This window comes from Bos taurus, chromosome 6, assembly GCF_002263795.3.
Source record: "Bos taurus isolate L1 Dominette 01449 registration number 42190680 breed Hereford chromosome 6, ARS-UCD2.0, whole genome shotgun sequence".
NCBI classification, from domain to species: domain Eukaryota; kingdom Metazoa; phylum Chordata; class Mammalia; order Artiodactyla; family Bovidae; genus Bos; species Bos taurus.
The window spans coordinates 14,085,031-14,109,046 of record NC_037333.1 but is presented as its reverse complement, the minus strand read 5'-3'; the positions used below and the strand labels follow the sequence as shown (position 1 = coordinate 14,109,046).

The 24,016-nt window shown below is 36.8% G+C and overlaps 1 pseudogene; it reads left to right on the top strand.

The window, feature by feature from the left end:
* Positions 1 to 881: 881 nt before the first annotated feature.
* On the top strand, positions 882 to 14,658 carry LOC781046 (14-3-3 protein zeta/delta-like; annotated as a pseudogene).
* Positions 14,659 to 24,016: the final 9,358 nt, after the last annotated feature.

The following is a 24,016-nucleotide window of genomic DNA, read 5'->3' as shown; positions in this document are numbered from 1 at the left end:
AATCTAAAATCACCTAAGACTCTAGGTTGTCCTAAATCTTTTAGAATATTCTATTTTACTCAAAGAGGGAAATCAGTAGCTAGGAAAAAAAAAAAACACTGCCAACCCATGCATGAGAAGACAGGAAAGCAAAAAAATAGGTACTTTTTTGGGAGACTACTATTGGAGTATTGTGTGTGTGTGTATTTACTGTTAAAACAAAGATCTTTCAAAAAATAAAGTAGTTCACAATACTTTTTTAAAAAGCTGTGTGTATTCACAATGAGGGCTTCCCTGTCATACTTCTACTATGTAAACCTAGCTTAGGTGAATCCATGGTCCTTAGCCATGACAAGAATAGATCCATGCAAGAGCACCAGATATAATTATGACCTCTTTAACTGTGTCTTTAAATACAGCCTTCAGGACAAGGCTGTTGACAATATTCTGTAACAACAGAAATATTAAAAGATATTTCCATTTGCTTTTTTAAACTTTCCTTTTAGCCCAAAGTTGGAGTTCTTGGTCATAGTAGAAGCAGTTATGGAAATAAATTTTGAGTGCATATTCCATGAATCCTAGGAATTGTACTAGGAAAAACATTTATTATTTCCAGTGATCTCAGTTCAACACAAAGAAAAGATACCATTGTCCTTATTTATAGATGAACAGAGAAAGAGTAGAAGAACTGAAATCTGAACACAGATCTCTTGACTCAAATATCCATGTTTATTTCATACGATTATTGCACCTTTATGACTGTTTTGATCCATGGTTATGGTTGCAGAGATTGTTGAAAGATTATGGTGTATGTCTCAGTGTCAGATTGAAGACTTTGTGTTGAATTTGTCATTTTTTATGGGCTGAGATACAGCAAGTAGATAGATGTCATCAGGCATAGCATGTATGAGGTAAGTATAATTTACCCCTTTGCAATGCTAGCTCATGTTCTGTGTTGCTCGTGAAATGCCTGATTGTGGAGTCTGCCCTCCTTTGAGTCAGAAACACATTCCAAGATGCAAATCTTCTTTTTTTTTTGTAAAGCTTTGACAAGAAAATTAAGCCAAACTTTCTCTAATTGATAGCAAAATCTGTGGGATATATATGTATATATATATATTTATGAAGCAGATGTGAGTATTTTGCTGTTTCTTATGGGTTATGCCTCCAAGCAATTGTCATTTTCCCCCCACTTTTTCTAAAAATTATTTCCAAAGATATAAAAAATATGAATTTTTAAGGCTGACATTTGCTCCACATTGCCCTTGGCATAGAAGGCAATAGGGAATGTACATGAAAAAGCACCTAAGTGTGTGTTCAAGTTAGAGACTCTTAATCCTGACCCATTAAGGAAAACTGAAGTGATTTAGTGGGGCACAGATCAACACCTAAAGAACACACAACGTGACTGAAAGATTGAGGATTATATCATAAAAAAAGGGAGAGGTAAACTAACAGTTTTAGAAAAGAATTCCTGGGGCAAACTTAAGAAATGATCAAAGGGAAGTGCGGCTAATGGCTTTAAAGCTTTTGGTAAATTAATGAGAATGACCTAGGTTAACCCATAAATTAGCTAAGTCAACTATCAATGTTATTTATGGGAGCAACACATTGCCAGAAAACAAAATTTAAGTATTGATGTACAGGCCCATTTCTGTGTGTTCAAGATGGATTTGTGCTTTAAATATCTTCCTAGTATATTTTGTATTTCTGCTTCAATACCTGTTACTGCTCTGCAGTTTATAATCACCCATTCTCTCTGAATGTTCTTTCTTTTAGCACAATATTCGATTTCAGGCATATTCCTGTATGATGCACATTTATTTTTCTTTTAAACTATATACATGTTGTGGCATGATCTAGACAGATTAGTCATAGCAAATGTTTCCAGAATGTTATTAGTACTATTTCTAAGTTCTGGATATCTTTCTTAAAGATAATTCCTAATCAGCTCTAAACCACCAAAATGTAACAAAACATATATATGCAACTAAATGTATAAAAATATATATTTCACGTTCACTTCAGAGTGATATTTCTAAACATCATTATATTACAGTTCTGTTTAATATCACTGGTTATTTGTGATTACAAATTAGGTTTCCAATAATTTAAGAAAATTAAGCAGAAGTAGCTCTTTTCTATATTTCCAAGCATTCAAATCTCTTCGGAAATTCAAAACTTAAGTCAATACATTTGTTCATATAGTGTGAAATACTATTATTCCTAATGAAAGAATTTAATTAGAAAACTCTTTCTGAACTTACTGACAGTAAGGCATCAAAATATAATATCCTGTCTTTGTTCGTTTTCTTGTTTTGCTAAAATTTGTTTAATATTATTTATCTTTACTCAGATTCATGAAAACAACTTTTTGTTTGCATTACCACTGCATATAATGAGCAGTAGCTTAATGATACTTACATTTAAAACATCAATTCCTTTAATCCTTACTATTTCTTGATCTTTTAGTTCATACAATAGTTAATCGACTTATTTAAAAAGAAAGATCTGAGTATTGGGTATAGAAAAAGGCATGAGCACATACATAGGTAAAAGCATATCGTAAACACTTTCTATTATCAATGCTCTAACTAAAGATGATAAATGTTAGTAGACCTATTATATTTAGACTAACCAAACTAATTCAAGTCGATCAATGGAAGAAAATAAGTCCATGCAAGTTTTTATGTGAGATGAAATCTAAATTTTTGATTAAACTTGTAAAAATTAATTTGCCTTAAAATGTTCTGAGATTCAGGCACATACAGAACTCTGTTTGAAAGTTGGCAGAATTATAGCTATACCCCCTCCAATTATGACACAATTGTTCTCAGATTACTATCATGAAATTAACTGTGAAGAGTCATGGGGAAAATGTGCAATACAAATACATAGCTGATGAGCTAGAAAGTATTTTTAATTTATTCACTTAATCTAAAACATCACTTCTTTGGTTGTATATTACACAGTAGAAATAGTGGTCAGAAGTGAAAGAAATGAGAAGACAATGGAAAAAGGAATAAGAATTCTTTCAAAAATACTGTGATGTAAAGCATCTATGTATAAAACTAACCTTGGAGTATCAATCATCTTCAGTTTGGCTTTTTCTCAGATTCCATTAATTCGAATGAGCATCAGTCAGCTGAACAGAGAAAGCATATACAATGGAGGGAAATGCTTTTTCAAAATCAGGATATAAACCCTCTTTTGACAATTTGAAGTGTGATTTTCTCAGAGATAATCCATTTCAAACCAACAGTGACTACTCATTTTAATTAGTTGTAGGCACTTTTGCAAATTAAATTCCCACCTTGAAAGTCAAAATTCCAGAAGGAGAATGCTTTCATTTTGTTAATTGCTCAATGAGTTTTCCGGACAAGATAGAATGAAGAAGGTGGGGAGGGGTGCTAGACAGCAGGCGGATCTCAAATGGCACACACCTGTGGTTGTGAAGCGGCCTCTTAGTAGGGCTAGAATGTTAGTGCTGGATGTACAAGCACTCAGATTACTCGTCTTCCAAGTAAACCATCCTAGTAGATTCATTTCAAAGTAAAGCCAATCTTTCTTCTCTTTTCAGTCATGTGCCTTCATGATTCTGTCTTGAATTGGACATATGTGAAGTTATTTGAATTAAAAGTATGATCTAATACCCCAATACAAGATGTGATGCTATGAAGTACAGCATGCTAATCCCTTTTGTGATATTCCCTCCCTTAGTGGCCTAAGGCAAAAATCTTTGTCTAGGTTTCAAAGACATATGAAAGTGCGTGTAAGCGTACAAATCACACGCACCCTCACAAGCCCCTCTATTTCAATCAAAGGGAAAGACTTGCTTGAGATTCAGTTCACGTTTGAAAGAAAACTTAGCACTGGTTTCTCTATGCAAGTAAAATTCTTGAAGGCTTCTTCCTACCTGAGAGCCTGCGATCCTTAGAAGTGGCTTTAGGCAATTCGGGGAAGGATTTTCAAGGAGAGACTGACCCCTGGAGGCAGACAGAGCTCCCTTTTGGCTAGATCTTGCTTTTGTAATTCTTGGAGCTATTAAGTAAAAGACTGACAGGAAGAGAGGACATCCATGGCAAATTCCAGTAGGTGTCTTGTCTGCCTTTTCAAGTCCTCCTTGACACACTTTAACAGTTATAGAAGAGCTAATAGAATCATAAATGGTGGAATGTAAAGATTTCCAAAATCATACACTACTGAACCCCCAACTCCATGAAGATAGAAAGTTATTTTATTCAGAATTCTATCCTCAACTCTCAGCAAATGGCTGACACATACTTAGAACTAACTAAAAGTGTGTGGGAAGATTAAATGAACAAATGAATAAATATAGTCTAAGTCTTTTATTTTACAAAGATTAAGGAAATTTCACAAGGTCCCATACTTAGTAGAAGACAGGAATGCTGATTAAACATTTGTTAAAACAATGTGGACAGAATGAAAAAGATTTAAAACATTCCCCCTAAGATAAGAGTCAGAAGGAGCCTGTGGAACAGATAATAGCGATAGGTATTTTATGTCAGCCCCCAAACACTGATCCCTGTATGTCCATCTTTGGAATGACATTGATAATTCCCTTCAAAAGGAATCCAGAAACTTCACTGACTTCCTGTGAACAAAGAAAGGAAAGGGGGCTGAGAGAATTGTTTGCTCTGTGTGACTCACAAGCTTTAGGTCAAAACACAGTCACCATGAGAAAGCTTTAGTTTCTCCAAGGTAACTCTCCTCCCAACTGATGATGCAAATTAATCTGATTTAAGACAAAGAGCACTATTAACTGACATTATTTTTGGTAAGGTCTGGTTTAGACATTTGATAGGTTACTTAAATGTTAATGCTTATAAATGAATCATGTAAAAGAGACTTTGGTGTGGGAAGAAATACGAAGCCGTGATAGTTTTGACTATTAGACACTTGTCAAGGCACTGGCAAAGCAAAGGCAGGAATTTTTTCCTAATAATTCTACAGATTTGCAAAAGAAGGTATATAGCTTAAGAACAAACAAACAAATGAAAACAAAAAAAGATATTGACTCAATTGGAAGACAGACTTTATAAACTCCATTATTTTATTAGACTCAATCATGCTTTTATCTCCATTTAAATTGTGCTCCCAGGAGCAGTCTTTAAATTCAGAAAAACACAGCTGCAAATATAAGCTATATTCTCCTCTTTCTTGCCCCACAAGTATGTACATCTTTTTATAATACTTCTGAATTCTTGCTTCAAACACTTCAGTTCTTCTCAAATTTCCTCAACTCTTTGTTTCTCTGCCTCACAATCTAGAATTAGTCTACATCAGTGGCCACATTTGCTTCTGCTCTTTTTAAAATAAAAGCTTATTTTCTGACTACAAATGTAATTTTGTACTCCATACATAAAACAAAGACAATTTCATAGAAAAAAAAACAATTTATAATCATACTGCTAAATACAACCACCACTAACATTTTGGTTATTTCTTATTGAGTTGAACAATTGAGTCTGTATCATGTATTTATTTTTACAGGCTTCTTGCTGTACTAAATAATGCAGTATTCTAATGTCATTAAAATTTTATTTAAATATTTTCTTTCTTTTTGTTTTCAACATGCTTGCTTTTCCAACTTTTTAAGTCTTTAGCACTTTCAATTTTTAGAAATCTGTTAGTCATATTTTAGTTTTATTTTTAAAGTTATTTTTAATTGGAGGACAATTGCTTTAGAATATTATGTTGGCTTCTGCCGTACAACAACATGAATCAGCCACAAGGGCACATATGTCCCCTCTCTCCTTGACCTCCCTGCCACCACCTACCCCATCCCTCCCATCAATAGATAAGTGGATAAGGAAGCTGTAGTGCATATATACAATGGAATATTACTCAGCCATAAAAAGAAACACATTTGAGTCAGTTCTAGTGGGGTGGATAAACCTACATCCTGTTATACAGAGTGAAGGAAGTCAGAAAGATAAAAAAACAAATTTTGCATAATATATTAACTCATATATGGAATCTGGAAAAATGGTGCTGATGAACCAATTTGTAGGGCAGGAACAGAGACACAGGTGAAGAGAACACACTTTGGACACAGTGGGGGAAGGAGAGTGTGGGACAAACTGAGAGAGTGGAACTGACCTCCACACGCTGCCAAGCGTGAAATAGCTAATGGGAAGCCGCTGTATGGGCACGTGGGGCTCAACCCCGTCCTCTCTGAGATACTTTATGCTTAAAGAACATTTTAAACATATTTATCTATTTATCAAAATCAAGAAGGGATATACTTTGAGACAAGATAAACTTATCTTTACTCCTTTCACATCTTGTCACCATCTTTCTTCACTTTCTAGGTTTTGGGAGGAATTAGGAACAAGAACATCATTCTATCTCTGTTAATTGCTCAGTCATGTTTGACTCTGAGACCCCATGTACTGTAGCTCACCAGGCTCCTCTGTCCATGGGATTCTCCAGGCAAGAATACTGGAGTGGGTTGCCATTTCCTTCTCCAAGGGATCTTTCTGACCCACGGATTGAACCCAGGTCTCCTGCATTTCAGGCAGATTCTTTACCATCTGAGCTATCAGGGAAGCTCAAGAATATCATTACTAACATTTTATTTTACCATTATCCATTCTGTCTTTAGGCATACATTCTAAAATTTTGAACACTTTTAAGAACAAGTTTCTAATGAATATCCCATTTGACTAATTTAATGCACAGCATCATAACTCTTACTATAACATTTATCACCCCCTCCTTTGATTCCTTAATTTTGTTTCAACTCATTAATGACAATGTGCATTTAAGCTTTTCTCTTGTCTCATTTCTGGTAAGTTTGCTATTAAGATTTATTAATTTTGAATTTTTACCTATTTGATCTATAAAGCTTAATTGTAACAAAAGAAAATTAACTTAAATCATATATTAAATCCCTCTAATTCCAGGTACTTTGTTTTTCCTCGTCATTCTTCTCTTAAAAAGAAAAAAATTAGTTATCTTATTCCAGTAAGAACACTCAAGATCTACCTTCTTAACAAATTAAGTGTACATTCCACTGTTGTTGATTTAGTTACAATGGATATAGCAGATCTCTAGAGCTTATTGATCATAATTAACTGAAACTTTCTGCCTTCTGATTAATAACTCCCCATTTTCCTGTCCCCTCAGCCTATGGCAATCATCATTCCACTATTTGATTCTATGAATTTGGTGGTGTTAATTTTTCCCCCAAGAGCACATCACATACAATAACAGAAATCAATTCCCATTTACTTGTTTTTGAGGTCTTTACTCTTAAGGGGAACATATAACTCAGTAGTATTGAACTTAAAGTCTCAACCCATAGAAATCTTGGTTTACCTACACTAGAGATGTCATCTTTCCCTCCTCATACCTGTCAAACTCCTGCTTCAACTTTTCCTTCCGTAATCTATTTTTCAGTAGCTCAGTATTAAAAAAAATAAGTATTAGAAAAATCTAATGTCAAAGATTGAAAGAAGCCAAAAATTGGAAAAGAATAAATCCTATTCTTTAATGCTTCCCATATTATTTTCATATTGCTGTTAAATTTTTAGCTTTTATGTAATTCTACTTAGTTACAGTAAACTTTTTTTATAACATCAGGTTGATTTTAGTCTTCCAGCTTTTTCTTTAGCTTTTTCTTTCCACATCAAAGAACCATAGATCTTTGTATATTGAGAATGACAAATAATTTTATAAAGTATTCCTTCTCTGTGTCATTTTGTTTTTTGAGGTCTATTCCTCCTCTTAGTCTTCCAATTGGTCCTGGCTTGTTTTTATCTTGTTTTTATAATGGTGTATTATTTCTTTTTTACTTATTCTAAAACTAGGAGAAATAAGTTTGATCCTCAGAAAATGTTAAATCTAAATGCACTTAGAATCAGTCCATATATGGTCTTAACCAGATTCACTCTCTGTGCATGATTTACAGTTTTAGATCTAAAGCTGGAGGCTATGCAAGAATATACAACTGCTGTTCCAAATCTGACCTTGGTAGGCATGTATCTTGTGAAGTTATGATATCCTGAAATGAGTTTCTCCTATTCTGATGAAACTCAGGTTGACAATAAACCCCCAGTATTCCATCTTACCTTCTGCCTAGCGAACATTTGCTCACAGAGAATAAACTAATGGGGGATTTGTGGAGTTGAAGAAAAAGGAAAGAGAGAAACAGAGGTACCAGGCAGTAGAAAATGATCCTAGAGTTTTCAGGTTAATTTAGAGCCTGTTTATCAGAAAGAGGAAATGGTGCATGAGAATTATTTCCATTCACTTTGACACAATGAGGATTTTCTTTTTTTTTTTTTTTAATATTCTGTAGTGCATGATGATTGGTATTTTTCAGTTCTGTTTTTATCAACTTTACTGCTAGTGGAAACTCTTTCCAGGTTCTGGCAATAGAATCATCAGATCAGATCAGATTAGTCGCTCAGTCGCGTCCGACTCTTTGCAACCCCATGAATCGCAGCACGCCAGGCCTCCCTGTCCATCACCAACTCCCGCAGTTCACTCAGACTCACGTCCATCGAGTCAGTGATGCCATCCAGCCATCTCATCCTCTGTCGTCCAAAGGAATCCCAGGGCTGATCTCTGTGCTAATTTTCAGTGTCATTTAGACTTCACTAATTTTGGTGCTTCTTAAGCATTACATTGGGAATTGGAAAAGATTGCATCAGGGGCTACTAATATCACAAACCAGAATCTACTCTATAATTAATTTTTGTTAGGTATATCTTCAATCAATGGATAAGTGTGTTTACTGTTGAATTGTGGCAATGGAAACAATCTCAATTCAATTTAATTCAATTCTGTTTATGTGGTAATTACTGAATTTATATTATTGGAGATAGAATCCCAAATTGACATAAGTGAAAAAGGAAGTATATTCCCCCATATATCAGAAGAGCTCATGAATAGAACTGTTTTCATGTATGGATAGTCCATGAGTTCAAATACGTTCAGTTCTCCAGTTTTTTCCATTTCCCAATCTCTCAGATCTATTTTCTAGTGTTGATTTCATTTCAAGAAAATTTTTCCAATCAAGCAGCATCCAGAAATTTTAAACTTTAGTTCTTCTAGTACATCCTGGGTGGCTCAGATGGTAAAGAATCTGACAGAAAGAAGGAGATTCTAAGGTAAAATCTGAGAGAAATAAGGAGGTTCAGAGGTAAAAACTGACTGAAAGAAGGTTTTTTTTTTAATTTTTATTTATTTATTTAATTTATTTTAATTGGAGGCTAATTATTTTACAATATTGTATTGGTTTTGCCATACATCAACATGAATCCGCCACAGGGCTATTGAAAAGGGAACTAATAATAATTACACAATATTCATCAACTGCTTATTCTGTGTCAAATACTATTTTAAGTCTTTTATTGACTTTACACAATGCTATGAAGTGTGTTACTATTTCCATTTTTATAGATAAGGAAACTGAGGCAAGAAAAGGGAAGTAGTTTCCCATACAATTAATAAATGACCACACTATTTAATATTGAAAAACCACTTCTTTCTATTTTGTCACTAAAAGAAAGCTGACATATAAGATCATCTTTCAGCATTTTCCTGGAGGCTTCCCTGGTGGCTCAGCATCTGCCTGCAATGCAGAAGACCTGGGTTTAGTCCCTCAATCAGGAAGATCTTCCTGGAGAAGGAAATGGCAACCCACTCCAGTACTCTTGCTTGGAAAATTCCATGGACGGAGGAGCCTAGTAGGCTACAGTCCACGGGGTCGCAATAAGTCAGACATGGCTGAGCAACCTTGCTGGTTCACTGGTTTCAACATTTTACAACTTGAAGTGAAAGTGTTAGTCACTCAGTCGTGTCAGACTCTGGGATGCCATGGACTGTAGCCCACCAGGCTCCTCTGTCCATGGAATTCTCCAGGCAAGAAGACTGGAGTGGGTTGACATTTCCTTCTCCAGAGGATCTTCCAAACCCAGGGACTGAACCCAGGTCTCCCGCATTGCAGGTGAATTCTTTACCATCTGAGCCACTAGGGAAGCCCTTTTACAACTTGGGAAACACTCTATTTATCTGAATTGGTTTTGGCATTAAACAACACTCTAGATCACTGGTCAAAATACATCAAATTGATGTCCACTGCCAAATATGCATACTTGAATTTTATTTTTATTTTGAATAATTATTTTACATGTTCTAGAAGTTGTTCTCAATAATTTACTTATTTTAATATTTTAAATTAAAAATTAAAAAATATTTGTCATTGTTTAGTCACTAAGTCATGTCTGACTCTTTTGCAACCCCATGGACTATAGCCTGTCAGGCTCTCTGTTCATGGGATTTTCCAGGCAAGAATACTGGAGTGGGTTGCCATTTCCTTCTCCAGGGGATCTTCCCAACCCCAGGGCTGAACCCGAGTCTCCTGCATTTGCAGGTGGACTCTATCACTGAGCCATGAGGGAAGCCCTTTAAAAAGCATACAATGGTAGAAAAATAATAAAAAGGAGCCCATTTTAAACCATCACATAGCTTTTAACAATATCACATCAAATGTGTTCATAGAATCCCTATTTTTCTTACTACTTCTAATTTTTTTAAAAAATTGGATATTCTTTTGCTTTTACATTAGCAACAATAAATAAAAATGTGTCTGATTTTCTCCCATGTATTATATTTGAAGACTTCCTTATAGAAGGTACATTAAATGTGATGTTTATTTACTTATTGGTGAAAACATGCTATTAATTTTTTAAATATTCATATATTTTAATAGTTTCACTAGGACAAAGCAGCCTGGAATTTTTCCTTTGATTTTTCAACTGTAATGATCCAAACTATTATAGTATTTGGGTAATTCTGACAGTTTTGTCCTTTGTGAAGTGATAATTGTGTCATGAGCAAAATATTTGGACAAATGCCAAATGGCATTACCCAGAAAATGATAATCAATAAGAGCTTATTTAATAAAGCACTTGTCCAGAGAGTAGAACTCTATATGAACCAACAGTCAAGAATTCTGCATGACCTCACTTTGTGCCGTGACTTGTTTTGTGAATTGGAAAAATCAGTTAACCTCTTGGTACTTCAGATCAGTCATCTATGAACTGAGAAGAGTAACATTTGCCACCTAACTCACCAGTATTTTATGAAGGTTAACGAGCTTCAGAGTTTATGAAATGACTTTTCTTCTTGGATTGAAAGTCTCTTGAAGAGTATTAAATAGTACTGCTATATTTTTCTTAATACATAAATATTATTTATTACAATATAATAAATAAACTATCCTTTGAAAGACCCATGAAGTTACAAAATACGTGAGAAGATACTTCCAGTAGGGTTACCCGACATTAACCATGTTATCTGAGGGGTGAGAAAAGTTTCAGTGTCACTGCCATCAAACAGAATTCGCCTCTGTTGTTAGTTTCTCAAACTTCTGTGGCCCAATAACACATGCAAGTTAGAGTTCTTCCAACTTCAATTTAAAATATCTTAGTTCTAATCAACCTGTTAAACTCTGTTATCTATTGGTACAGCTTTATGAGTTGAATATTAAAAAGAAAAAAAATTTTCTCCACTGAACAAATGTGACTGCTCTTTATTTCCACATTGGATGAATAACTAAGTTTTGACAGAAATTCACAAAAGTAAGGTGATTTGGTGAAAGGGGGAAATGTGTCCTGTCACTCTGCATTTTCTGAAACAGTTTTGCCAAAGCTTTTCATGAGATAAAGAGCATTTTTAATAGCACAAATTTGATAGGATTCTGAATTTTAGGTGTAATGCTATAAATCCTATGTTTTATGGATTTTTAAATTTTATATTATTTTATATATTATTTTCAAATTTGGATGAAGGAAAATTATGTAATTTTCATGCTGTTAATTTTTTTTTTAATTTTAGAAAGAGAGGAGTCAACATATATGCTATTTAAGCAACATTTCTTAAATGATAGTTCATCTTTTTCCTTTGAGTACCAAATAACTCCTATTATATTTTCCATTAGGACAATGTTGTGTGTCCTCAGTTGCTTCAGTTGTGTTAACTCTTTGCGGCCCTGCGGACCGTAGCCCGCCAGGCTCCTCTGTCCATAGGATTCTCCGGGCAAGAATCCCGGAGTGGTTTGCCATGCCCTCCTCCAGGGAATCTTCCTGACCCAGGGATCGAACCTGCACCTCCTGTGCCTCTTGCATTGCATCTTTACCCCCTGAGCCACCTGAGAAGCCCATTAGTACAATATGTATGTGTAAAAACACATCTCACATGTTTCCCCTACTTTATTTTAGAAGCATAATAAAAGGAAACCTAATAGGGAAAGTACAAAATACATACATTTTGCTCTTTTTATTTCTCTCCCAATAGGAGAAAGAGCCTATGTAAAAAGAAAAGTATGCTCTTGGTTTTTCCTGACCATGGAAATCAGAGAAATTACCTGATTGCATTTTCAGTCTAAAATAAATACAAGTTTTAGAGCACATAGTCTTAAAAGTTCACAGAAAAATATACAAAATAATTTTAGAAGTGTTGGGGTATCACCCACCCAAGGACTGTCACTGATAAGGAATTCACTTCTTTGGGCTCCCGAAGTATATAACCAAATAAAGATGAAACAGAGATTTTGAAGAACATTCACCCACTATAGACAGTATGTTCTTCTTTGCTCTTTCCTAAGCTGTGGAAAATTCTGAAAGAGATGGGAATACCAGACCACCTGACCTGCCTCTTGAGAAACCTGTATGCAGGTCAGGAAGCAACAGTTAGAACTGGACATGGAACAACAGACTGGTTCCAAATAGGAAAAGGAGTACGTCAAGGCTGTATATTGTCACCCTGCTTATTTAACTTATATGCAGAGTACATCATGAGAAACCCTGGGCTGGATGAAGCACAAGCTGGAATCAAGATTACTGGGAGAAATATCAATAACCTCAGATATGCAGATGACACCACACTTATGGCAGAAAGTGAAGAGGAACTAAAGAGCCTCTTGATAAAAGTGAAAGAGGAGAGTGAAAAAGTTGGCTTAAAGCTCAACATTCAGAAAACGAAGATCATGGCATCTGGTCCCATCACTTCATGGGAAATAGATGGGGAAACAGTGCAAACAGTGTCAGACTTTATTTTTGGGGGCTCCAAAATCACTGCAGATGGTGATGCAGCCATGAAATTAAAAGATGTTTACTCTTTGGAAGGAAAGTTATGACCAACCTAGATAGCATATTCAAAAGCAGAGACATTACTTTGCCAACAAAGGTCTGTCTAGTCAAGGCTATGGTTTTTCCAGTGGTCATGTGTGGATGTGAGAGTTGGACTGTGAAGAAAACTGAGCGCCAAAGAATTATGCTTTTGAACTGTGGTATTGGAGAAGACTCTTGAGAGTCCCTTGGACTGCAAGGAGATCCAACCAGTCCATTCTGAAGGAGATCAGCCCTGGGATTTCTTTGGAAGGAATTATGCTAAAGCTGAAACTCCATTACTTTGGCCACCTCATGCGAAGAGTTGACTCATTGGAAAAGACTCTGATGCTGTGAGGGATTGGGGGCAGGAGAAGAAGGGGACGACAGAGGATGAGATGGCTGGATGGCATCACCGACTCGATGGACGTGAGTCTGTGTGAACTCCAGGAGTTGGTGTTGGACAGGGAGGCCTGGCATGCTGCGATTCATGGGGTCGCAAAGAGTCAGACACGACTGAGTGACTGAACTGAACTGAAAGTACAGGCAATCTTCCCAGGTGCAGCCAACCTTCAGCCCAAGTCCTTGTGGACACGTCTAGACTGCACTTAACCTGAATAGCCACGTATGTTTTCTTGCTCCTGCAGGAAAAGATGTAAGAAGTCTGTCTCTTAAAACACTCCAGGTAGAGTCTCAGCCTTGGCACTGCCGCCCAGAGACTGCTGAGTCCCATCTGTCTGCCATACCTACTCCAGACACAGAACATAGATAAAAATATACTGGTGCAGAAGGCCAAACTGGCCGAGCAGGCTGAGCGAGATGATGATATGGCAGCCTGTATGAAGTCTGTAACTGAGCAAGGAGCTGAATTATCCATTGAGGAGAGGAGTCTTCACTCAATGAAGACTTATATGCTTATAAAAAGGTTGTAGGAGCCTGTAGGTCATCTTGGAGGCTTGTCTCAAGTATTGATCAAAAGATAAAGGTGCTGAGCGAAAACAGCAGATGGTTCAAGAACAGAGAGAAAATGGAGACAAGGCTGAGAGATATCTGCAATGATATACTGTTTCTTTTGGGAAAGTTCTTGATCCCCAGTGCTTCACAAGCAGAGAGCAAAGTCTTCTGTTTGAAAATAAAAGGAGACTACTACTATTCTTTGGCTAAGGTTGTTGCTGGTGATGATAAGAGAGGGATTGTGGATCAGTCATGGCAAGCATACCAAGAAGCTTTTGAAATCAGCAAAAAGTAAACACAACCAACACATCCTATCAGATTGGATCTCTCCCTTAACTTCTGTGTTCTATTATGAGATTTTGAAGTCCCCTGAGAAAATTGGCTCTCGTGCAAAAACAGCATTTGATGGAGCCATTGCTGAACTTGATACATTAAGCGAAGGGTCACACAAAAACAGCACATTAATAATACAGTTACTGAGAGACAACTTGACCTGTGGACACTGGATACCCAAAGAGATGAAGCTGAAGAAGATGAAGAAGAAAATTGCCCAGTCTTCCAAATTTTTTCTGCCTCATTGTAAAACTTGCACCATAGACCATCTGTCATCTATGCTATCTACTGATAATTATTTATGATTTCTCATAGGTTAATGTTACTGCTGTTTGAATTTCTATATGTTCCATGTGTTTTTTGTGTTTAATATTGAAGGAGTAGAGCCAGTTAACAGGCTTCCCTAGTAGCTCAGCTGGTAAAGAATCTGCCTGCAAAGCAGGATACCCCAGTTCAATTCCTGGGTCAGGAAGATCCCCTGGAAAGGGATAGGCTACCCACTCCAGTATTCATGGGCTTCCCTGGTAGCTCAGATGGGAAAGAATCCACCTGCAATGCAGGAGACCTGGGTTTGATGCCTGGGTTGGGAAGTTCCCCTGGAGGAGGGTATGGCAACCCAGTCCAGTATTCTTGCTTAGAGAATCCCCATGGACAGAGTAGCCTGGAGGGCTTGGTGAGGTCACAAAGAGTTGGACATGACTGAGTGACTAAGCCCAGCATAGAGCCAATTAACATATCGGGAGTTATCTGTTTTCATCTTGAGGTGGCCAATATGGGGACATGGAAATTTTATACAAGTTATAAAAGCTTGGCTTCTGTTTCTGAGTAGTCATGTATGGATGTGAGAGTTGGACCGTAAAGAAGGCTGGGCACTGAAGAATCGATGCTTTTGAACTGTGGTATTTGAGAAGGCTCTTTAAGACTCTCCTTGAAACCCCTTGGACTGCAAGGAGCTCAAAACAGTCCATCCTAAAGGAAATCAATCCTGACTATTCATTGGAAGGACTGATGCTGAAGCTGAAGCTCCAATACTAAGGCCACCTGATGTGAAAAACCAACTCATTAGAAAAGACCCTGATGCTGGAAAAGACTGAAGGCAGGAGGAGAAGGGGATGACAGAGGATGAGATGGTTGGACTGCATCACCAACTCAATGGACATGAGTTTGAGCAAGGTTCAGGAGATGGTGAAGGCCAGGGAAGCCTGGCGTGCTGCAGTCCATGTGGTCGCAGAGTCGGACTCAACGGAGTGACTAAACAGGAAATAAAAGTTTGGCATCGTACTTTTGGTACAATGTGGCATCACAAGGGCCAGTATTAAAACTGCTTCCATGTCTAAGCAAAGAAAGCTGCCTACACATTGGTTTGTCCTGGTGGGGGATAAAAGAGATAGTTGGCTCCAGTCACAGGTGTAGCTGTGGGTACTTTAAGATTCGAAGCACTTATGTGGCTGTAGTAGAAATGGATGTCCCATGGGCAGTACACGTTAAAGCAGGTGTTATCTGTGGAATACCCATTCTCAATGTGCTCACTGTTGACAACAGTTACAGAAGTGTTCGTTTAGCTGTGACCCAATTTTCCCCGGATAAGGGCAGAAATAATTCACATCCCATTATTTGTAGTTACCTGCCATTTGTTTTCATTATTTTTGCTATACTCATTTTATTTATATTTAAATGTTTTAGGCAACCTAAGAACAGTAAAAGATGCAGTAAAAATGAATTGTCTTATATCCATTGCTTCATATATATCAAGCAGGGCAGTAAAACACAAAAACGTGTATTTAACTTTTCAGTTTAGTTTTTTTTAATTATTCTTGCCTAACATGTCTGTGCTATAAAACTAGTTAACAGGGAAATAACTTGAGATGATGGCTAGCTTTGTCTAATGTCTTAAGAGATTGTCAAGAATAATCCAAGCATAATTGTTAAGAACATGTGTATTAAGTTTGTGTAAATGGAATAGAAGTTTTATTCCATGGACTTTTCAGCTACTCTCTCTACAGCTTTTCATGCAAATTAGTCTTTTGGTTCTGAAACTTCTCTAAAGAAAATTGTACATTTTTGTCTATTTAGTTCTTTGGCCCACTTTTTGATTGGGTCATTTATTTTTCTGGAGTTGAGCTGTAGGAGTTGCTTGTATATTTTTGAGATTAGTTGTTTGTCAATTGCTTCATTTGCTATTGTTTTCTCCCATTCTGAAGGCTGTCTTTTCACCTTGCTGATAGTTTCCTTTGATGTGCAGAAGCTTTTAAGGTTAATTAGGTCCCATTTGTTTATTTTTGCTTTTATTTCCGATATTCTGGGAGGTGGGTCATAGAGGATCCTGCTGTGATGTATGTCAGAGAGTGTTTTGCCTATGTTCTCCTCTAGGAGTTTTATAGTTTCTGGTCTTATGTTTAGATCTTTAATCCATGTTGAGTTTATTTTTGTGTATGGTGTTAGAAAGTGTTCTAGTTTCATTCTTTTACAAGTGGTTGACCACTTTTCCCAGCACCACTTGTTAAAGAGATTGTCTTTAATCCATCGTATATTCTTGCCTCCATTGTCAAAGATAAGGTGTCCATAGGTGCGTGGGTTTATCTCTGGGCTTTCTATTTTGTTCCATTGATCTATATTTCTGTCTTTGTGCCAGTACCAGACTGTCTTGATAACTGTGGCTTTGTAGTAGAGCCTGAAGTCAGGTAGGTGATTCCTCCAGTTCCATTCTTCTTTCTCAAGATCTCTTTGGCTATTCGAGGTTTTTTGTATTTCCATATAAATTGTGAAATTATTTGTTCTAGCTCTGTGAAGAATACTGTTGGTAGCTTGATAGGGATTGCATTGAATCTATAAATTGCTTTGGGTAGTATACACATTACAATAAAATTTTTTTGATATATGGCATTTTCTAATTTAGGAAGCCACAATGTTCTTGATCCATCATCATGGCAACTGGATAGCTTTAACTGCCAGTTTTGTACTTTGAAATCACTTTTGTTTTTAAGACTTTCTGGATACTCGTAGCCTGCCTTCAATTTTGATACATTATTCTATGTTCAGGAGCACAGGATTGCTTCTTTTTTAGCTTTCTGTCTGTCACCAACCATTCCTACTTGGTAGTCATATATTGATGTTACATAGGATGTTATGGAAAAACCTGAATGAACTTTTTGGCCAACCCAGTACTTGGGAGAAAGACTGCATGGTCTTTCTGGCTCCACTCTGTTCAAGGACACCCTGCTTCCTTTGCTTGCATCTCTCAAACTATTTCCCTCTTTCTTTTCACTGCAGCAAATCTTTCCTTAGTTGATGAGACTGTTTATCTCCCTATAAACCCTACCTATCTTGAATCATCTGTCATTGTCTTTACCTTTAAAATCCTGCCTCTTCCTCTCTTTAAATACTGATGGGACTAAGTTATACCCAAAACTCACCCTTTATTTCCTCAGTACCTTGCAAAAAACATCAAACAAAAATATCATTTTTAGAGAGGTATACTTTTTTCCTTCTAGAATGTAAGCTCCCTGAGAGCAGGGACAATATTCTCTGTATGTTCTAAGGTGCCTAGTATACCATAAATGATCAATACATACTGATTATGGGGAAAAAAACTCCAAGTATTATAATCATGAATAGATAACCAGACAGCTAAATAGTTAAAGCAGGCATCCTTAATTCAGAACAGGTCTTTTCTAAAGTGCAGAATTTATGCTTCATTTTCTTTCTCCTCTTAAGGAAATGTGACGTTGTGGTTCCCATATACCAGTTCTCAGACCAGGGTTGGCTTTGAGCAAATCTTCACAAGTTCAGGACCAAACAAGAAAAATAAAGACAAAATTTTTATGTGTGTGATGGTAAAGTTGTCAATTATTTTGTCTTGTGAATATAATTCTTTTAGTCCGAGCATTTGTCTTCCTAATTTTTTGTTGTAATGAAGTGACTCATTTAAAATAGTGATGTGGGACAGACTTTCTTAATATATATATTAAAAAATAAGTTAGCAAACCTGCTTTGTGCCTGGTTCTTCCCCAGGTCCACTTTTAGAAAGGGAATGTTCTGATTTCCATCTGAAATCCAGAAGTTTAAGACTCTTTGGTTTTAGATATCTTTATAATAGTTTTAGTCAGCAGGAGAATAAAGGTTCATAATATCATTATAGGTATAACAGAGATGTTTTACTGTTATTTAGATCATGGCATCTGGTCCCATCACTTCATAGCAAACAGATGGGGAAACAGTGAGAGACTTTTTTGGGTCTCCAAAATTACTGCAGATGGTGACTGCAGCCATGAAATTAAAATACACTTGCTCCTTGGAAGAAAAGCTATGACCAAACTAGATAGCATATTAAAAAGCAGAGACATTACTTTGCCAACAAAGGTCCATCTAGTCCAAGCTATGGTTTTTCCAGTAGTCATGTATGGATCTGGAAAGCTATCTGAGTGCTGAAGAATTGATGCTTTCAAATTGTGATGTTGGAGAAGACTCTTGAGAGTCTCTTGGACTGCAAGGAGATCAAACAAGTCAATTCTAGAGGAAATCAGTCCTGAATATTCATTGGAAGGACTGATGCTGAAGCGGAAACTCCAATACTTTGGCCACCTGATGCAAAGTGTTGACTCATTGGAAAAGACCCTGATGCTGGGAAAGATTGAAGGCAGAAGGAAAAGGGAATGACAGAGGATGAGATGGCTGGATGGCATCACCGACTCAATGGACATGTTTGAGTAAGCTCCAGGAGATGGTGAAGGACAGGGAAGCCTGGCGTGCTGTATTCCATGGGGTGTCAACGAGTTGGACTTGATTGAGTGACTGGACTTAACCAAGAATTTATTAACATGAAAAAATAATAAATAGCATTTATATTGTCTGCAATACTGCTAAAAAAAGATTTTTAAATGAGCAAATTTGGTAGGTGACACATAAATTTGGTTCCTCTTTTTTTTCTAGATGAATTATGATTGATTTTAATCATACCTAATCTGTGACTGATATGACAAATTTCTTTTAAAATGCATTAGACAAAAATACTGTTGGGGAGAAAAACTGTTTGGGGACAATATGTGAAACGAAAGCTTATGCCATAAATTAAAGAGAAATTACTCTGGATAAGGCAAACCAACCCAGACAGTGCATCAGTGTCATTTGACAACTCAGTCAAAGAGCCCAAGTCAAAGACCTGTAACAACTGACTCGAATATTCACAAAACATTAAGATGTTCTTTTTGGAATGTGACATTTCAGAATGAAGCTTACTGGGTTTAACAACAATTCTGTGTTTAGTAAAGGAAGAGAAATGTCTGTGGCTTGTAGAAAAATTTTGGATACCTTCTAGATACTTAACAAACACCTATTGGAATGTAACTCTAATTTTGTTGTACAGCCTGATTTCAAGTTTGTTTTGCTTTTAATGATTTCTTTCAGTTATTAGGTAACCATGCATCTTATGAAATCTCATACAGCAGTTTTAATATTTTCATAGGAAAAAACCCCACTGCAAGCCATCACGGGTTTCTGGCTTATTACCGTGTTGACCATTGTCTGCCCAGAGGAAATGTTAATGTCCACCACTAAATAGATAAAGCAGAGTCCTTACTGATCACCGAATGACAGTTTTACAAGGCCACATTTTTTTTTGAAATTTGTATTAAGTCGATGGGTTGGTTTCGCCCCTGTGTAAGTAAGGAAAGCTTGGTAACGTTGTGGAATCTTTGCTGGGACTAACTTTATCTGCATATTTTTGGTCTCTTTAGACCAAAAAATGTTAGTGCTGGAAAATTCCTGGACAGTGGTTTTAGAGGTACATGGCTATAAAAGAGAAGTATTTCCTTCTTTTTACTGCTTGACTTAGCAAAATAAACTCATTTCAGTTTTATAAAATGCAGGCAAGAATTCAATTGTAAAGGACCCTTATTTTTACTTTAAACAATTTAATCTTTTGCCTTTACATAACCTTTTAATATTATCTTTTAATAAAGAGAATAGGCTACATAATGGTACTTTTGGCATTGCAAAGGGCTTTGAAAATATAATTTTAAACCCAATATATATTGCATGCTAAGTACATGGACAGGAAGTTTGGTTTGGAGAGTAATTATATCAGACTACCAATCAGAAGGTTGAACGTACTGTCCTCATTCTTTGGTTGACGTAATTGTTTTTCCAAATTTATTGTGCTATCCTGAGATTTCTCACCTGTGACAGAGGGCTACTGAGAAATAAAACGGGTGTGGGGGGGAAAGGGGGAGGGAGGAAGTGGAGAGAGAGAATGACGTTTTAGAGTATTACTTACATAACAGTAGACTTCACATTTTCCCCAGTGTTTAGTAATGTACAAATACATTGGGAGGTCCGATCTCAAAATAATAACCAAATACGAGGAAAATGGGCATAGTAAATAAATCTGTGCTTATGTAGTGTCCCTATTAAGACTGGAAAATATTAACCTATGAGAAACTATTCCTTTCATAAAGGGAGTCCACCGTATATTTTTCCTTTTTGGTAGGTCAATTTAATTTCAATTTGTATATTTAGTGTTGGAGGAAAAATATGTTTTGGTGAGGAATAAATCAATTCCATCAAGGAAATGGTATCAGGTACTTGATAGTCAAAGGGGCTCATTTTCTGACACAAATACAAGGTCATTTAGCTATCTGATCTTCTAAACTAATTCTGACTCAGAAGACCCAGTTTCCTTGAAGAGAGAACTAATGGGGGTCTTTCCCAGGCAAGCCTCTGAATAATTTGACTCAATTAGCTTTGTCACTGCATTTTGGTGAGAATCTTCTATTTTGATAAAGCAGCTAAGAAAAATCTATATATCCAATGTCAAGTCTCAAGGAAGAAATTTTCTTTCTTTAACAAAGAAGGCTAGTAGGGTACTTGCCCAAGGATATGTAAAATCCTGTTCATCAAAAGACCTAGAATGTTCTGGAGATTTCAGGAATTTTCTGACCCTCTGTGTCAGACTCTCAAGCAGAGTTTGGTCTACTCCATCACCCCAGAGATAAAACCCTTCAATTCTAAAGAAAATCAACCCTGAATATTCATTGGAAGGACTGATGTTGAAGCTGAAGCTCCAGTATTTTGTCTACCTGATGCAAAGAACTGACTCAATGGAAATGACCCTGATGCTGGGAAAGATTGAAGGCAAAAGGAGAAGGGGGCAGCAGAGAATGAGATGGCTAGATAGCATTACCATCTTTGACTCAATGGACATGAGTTTAAGCAAACTTTGCATAAGAGTAGACAGAGGAGCCTGGTAGGCTATAGTCAATGGGGTTGCAAAGAGTTGGACATGACTTAGGTGAACAACAACCATTACCCTAGATGTATGTTCGGGGAAAAGATGCAATTACAGGAGACTTAAGGTTCCTCAGATGATTTTATTCTTTGCCTTTTTTATTATAAATCAAAGGATAAAAAATAAAAGTTTGATAATATATGTTAATCTGTGATCACTGGGTATAATAGTTGGTTAAAACTGCCATAACAAGTACCACAAACTGGATGACTTAACCAAACTTCATTGTCTCAACAACACCAAGAGTAGAATTTTGAGATGAGGTGTTGGCAGGCTTGGTGCTTTCTGAAGGAGGGGAATCTGTTCTGTGCCTCTCTCCTAGTCACTAAAACTAGCTCGCTAGTCTTTGGTGTTCCTTGGCTTACAGACACATTACCCAGTCTCTGCTTCATGTTCAAAAAGTGGTCTCCTTTTGTGTGTATCTGTATTCAAATGTCCCCTTTTTATTAAAGACACAATCATATTGGATTATGTCCCACTCTAGTGACCTCATCTTAACTTGATCATCTGCAAAAAACCCTATTTCCAAATAAGGTCACCAGAACTGCCTTAGATTCTCAGGCAGCACAGTGGTAAAGAACCCACCTGCCACTGCAGGAGATGCAAGAGACGCAGGTTCAATCCCTGGTTTGGGAAGATCCCCTGAGTAGGAAGTGGCAACCGACTTCAATATTCTTGAATGGAAAATCCGGGGACAGAGGAGCCTGGCAGGCCAGTCCATGGAGTCACAAAGAACTGGACACAACTGAACATGCACACATGCCAGAACTGCAGGCAGGGAACTTCAGCATCTTTTGTGGGCATGCAGTTCAACCTATAAGGCTGGGTTTATCCAGTTTGACATTTGCATTTCAATCATGTTACACTCTAAGATGTACAGGTTAGAATACTGCTGCTGCTGCTAAGTCACTTCAGTGATGTCCGACTCTGTGCGACCCCATACGGGCAGCCCACCAGGCTGCCCCGTCCCTGGGATTCTCCAGGCAAGAACACTGGAGTGGGCTGCCATTTCCTTCTTCAATGCATGAAAGTGAAACGTGAAAGTGAAGTCGCTCAGTCATGTCCGACTCTTAGAGACCCCATGGACTGCAGCCCACCAGGCTCCTCCATCCATAGGATTTTCCAGGCAACAGTACTGGAGTGGGGTACCATTGCTTTCTCCGTAGAATACTGGGATCTCCTTATAAGGATTACATTATATAAAAAAGAAGAGGATAGACAAAGAGAGGCTAGAGAAAGCATTTAAGACAAAATCAACTTAGTTTTGAAATAGTCACTTCCTTTTAGATTAAATACATGCCTTTGAAATTTGTCCCTACTGTCACTGTTTAGTTCTTACCCTACTCACTTAATGAAATTTCTATTAACAGATAATCCAAATTTTAAAAAACTTAATTTTGGCCAAAGTTTGGTGGCTTTTCAATCTGATCCATTTTAATAATCAAAGACATCCTAGGCAATGTATGTTTGTTTCTCTGCTAGACTTATATATACATTTATAAGGCAAATATAGAGCCGAGAAATGCCTCAATATAAATAACACATTGGTTCTTAGATAAACAGGCAGGACTGTACTGAATCCCCTGGTTTTCTTTCCAATCACTCTGCTGTATCAACCGATTTCTTCACTATTGATTGAATCAGCTGAGCAGACAATCTGATTTTGTCATTAAGACAACTGAAAATACCAGATTGACTCTTTTTGATATGTTTTATTTAAGCATAATTATTGTCAGAGTGTTCTCCAATCCTCTATTTGACTGCAGAACAAATGAAAGGCATTTCCCCCCCACATTTTACTAAGAACAAAAAATAAAGTGGACTTTATGGTTGATTTACCTAAATAGTAGTACAAGTTTGCCAACAATTTAAAAACTTAAACCTAGGAGCCTAACTTGACTGTGTCTGGAACTAAACAGATTCACAATTAATGAGCTAACGTCTGGAAATACTGAGTTTCCAGGAAAAAAAAAAAAAAAAGGCAGCATTGCCTTTGGCATAAAGACAGTGATTAAGAACAACAAACAAACAAAAATAAGATACACGAATTTCAGACATTCCAATGACCCATGTATTGCCTCCAAATTTTAGTCTACCAGAGTGGTGAACAGGGTGTTCTTGTTCCATTGTGTTCACGTTTATTCAGTTAAAGTATATCTGAGTGAAGACCAATGATCATATTGGGTGGTTAGCACCCTTCCTAGCTCTACAAGTTCCCTGCAAATATCATCTATTACTCTTCAAAATGATCCAGGCAAGAAATCATACATCTCATCTCAAAAACTGTTCTTGAAAATGAGAATTTATATCCTCCAATAAGAGTGTG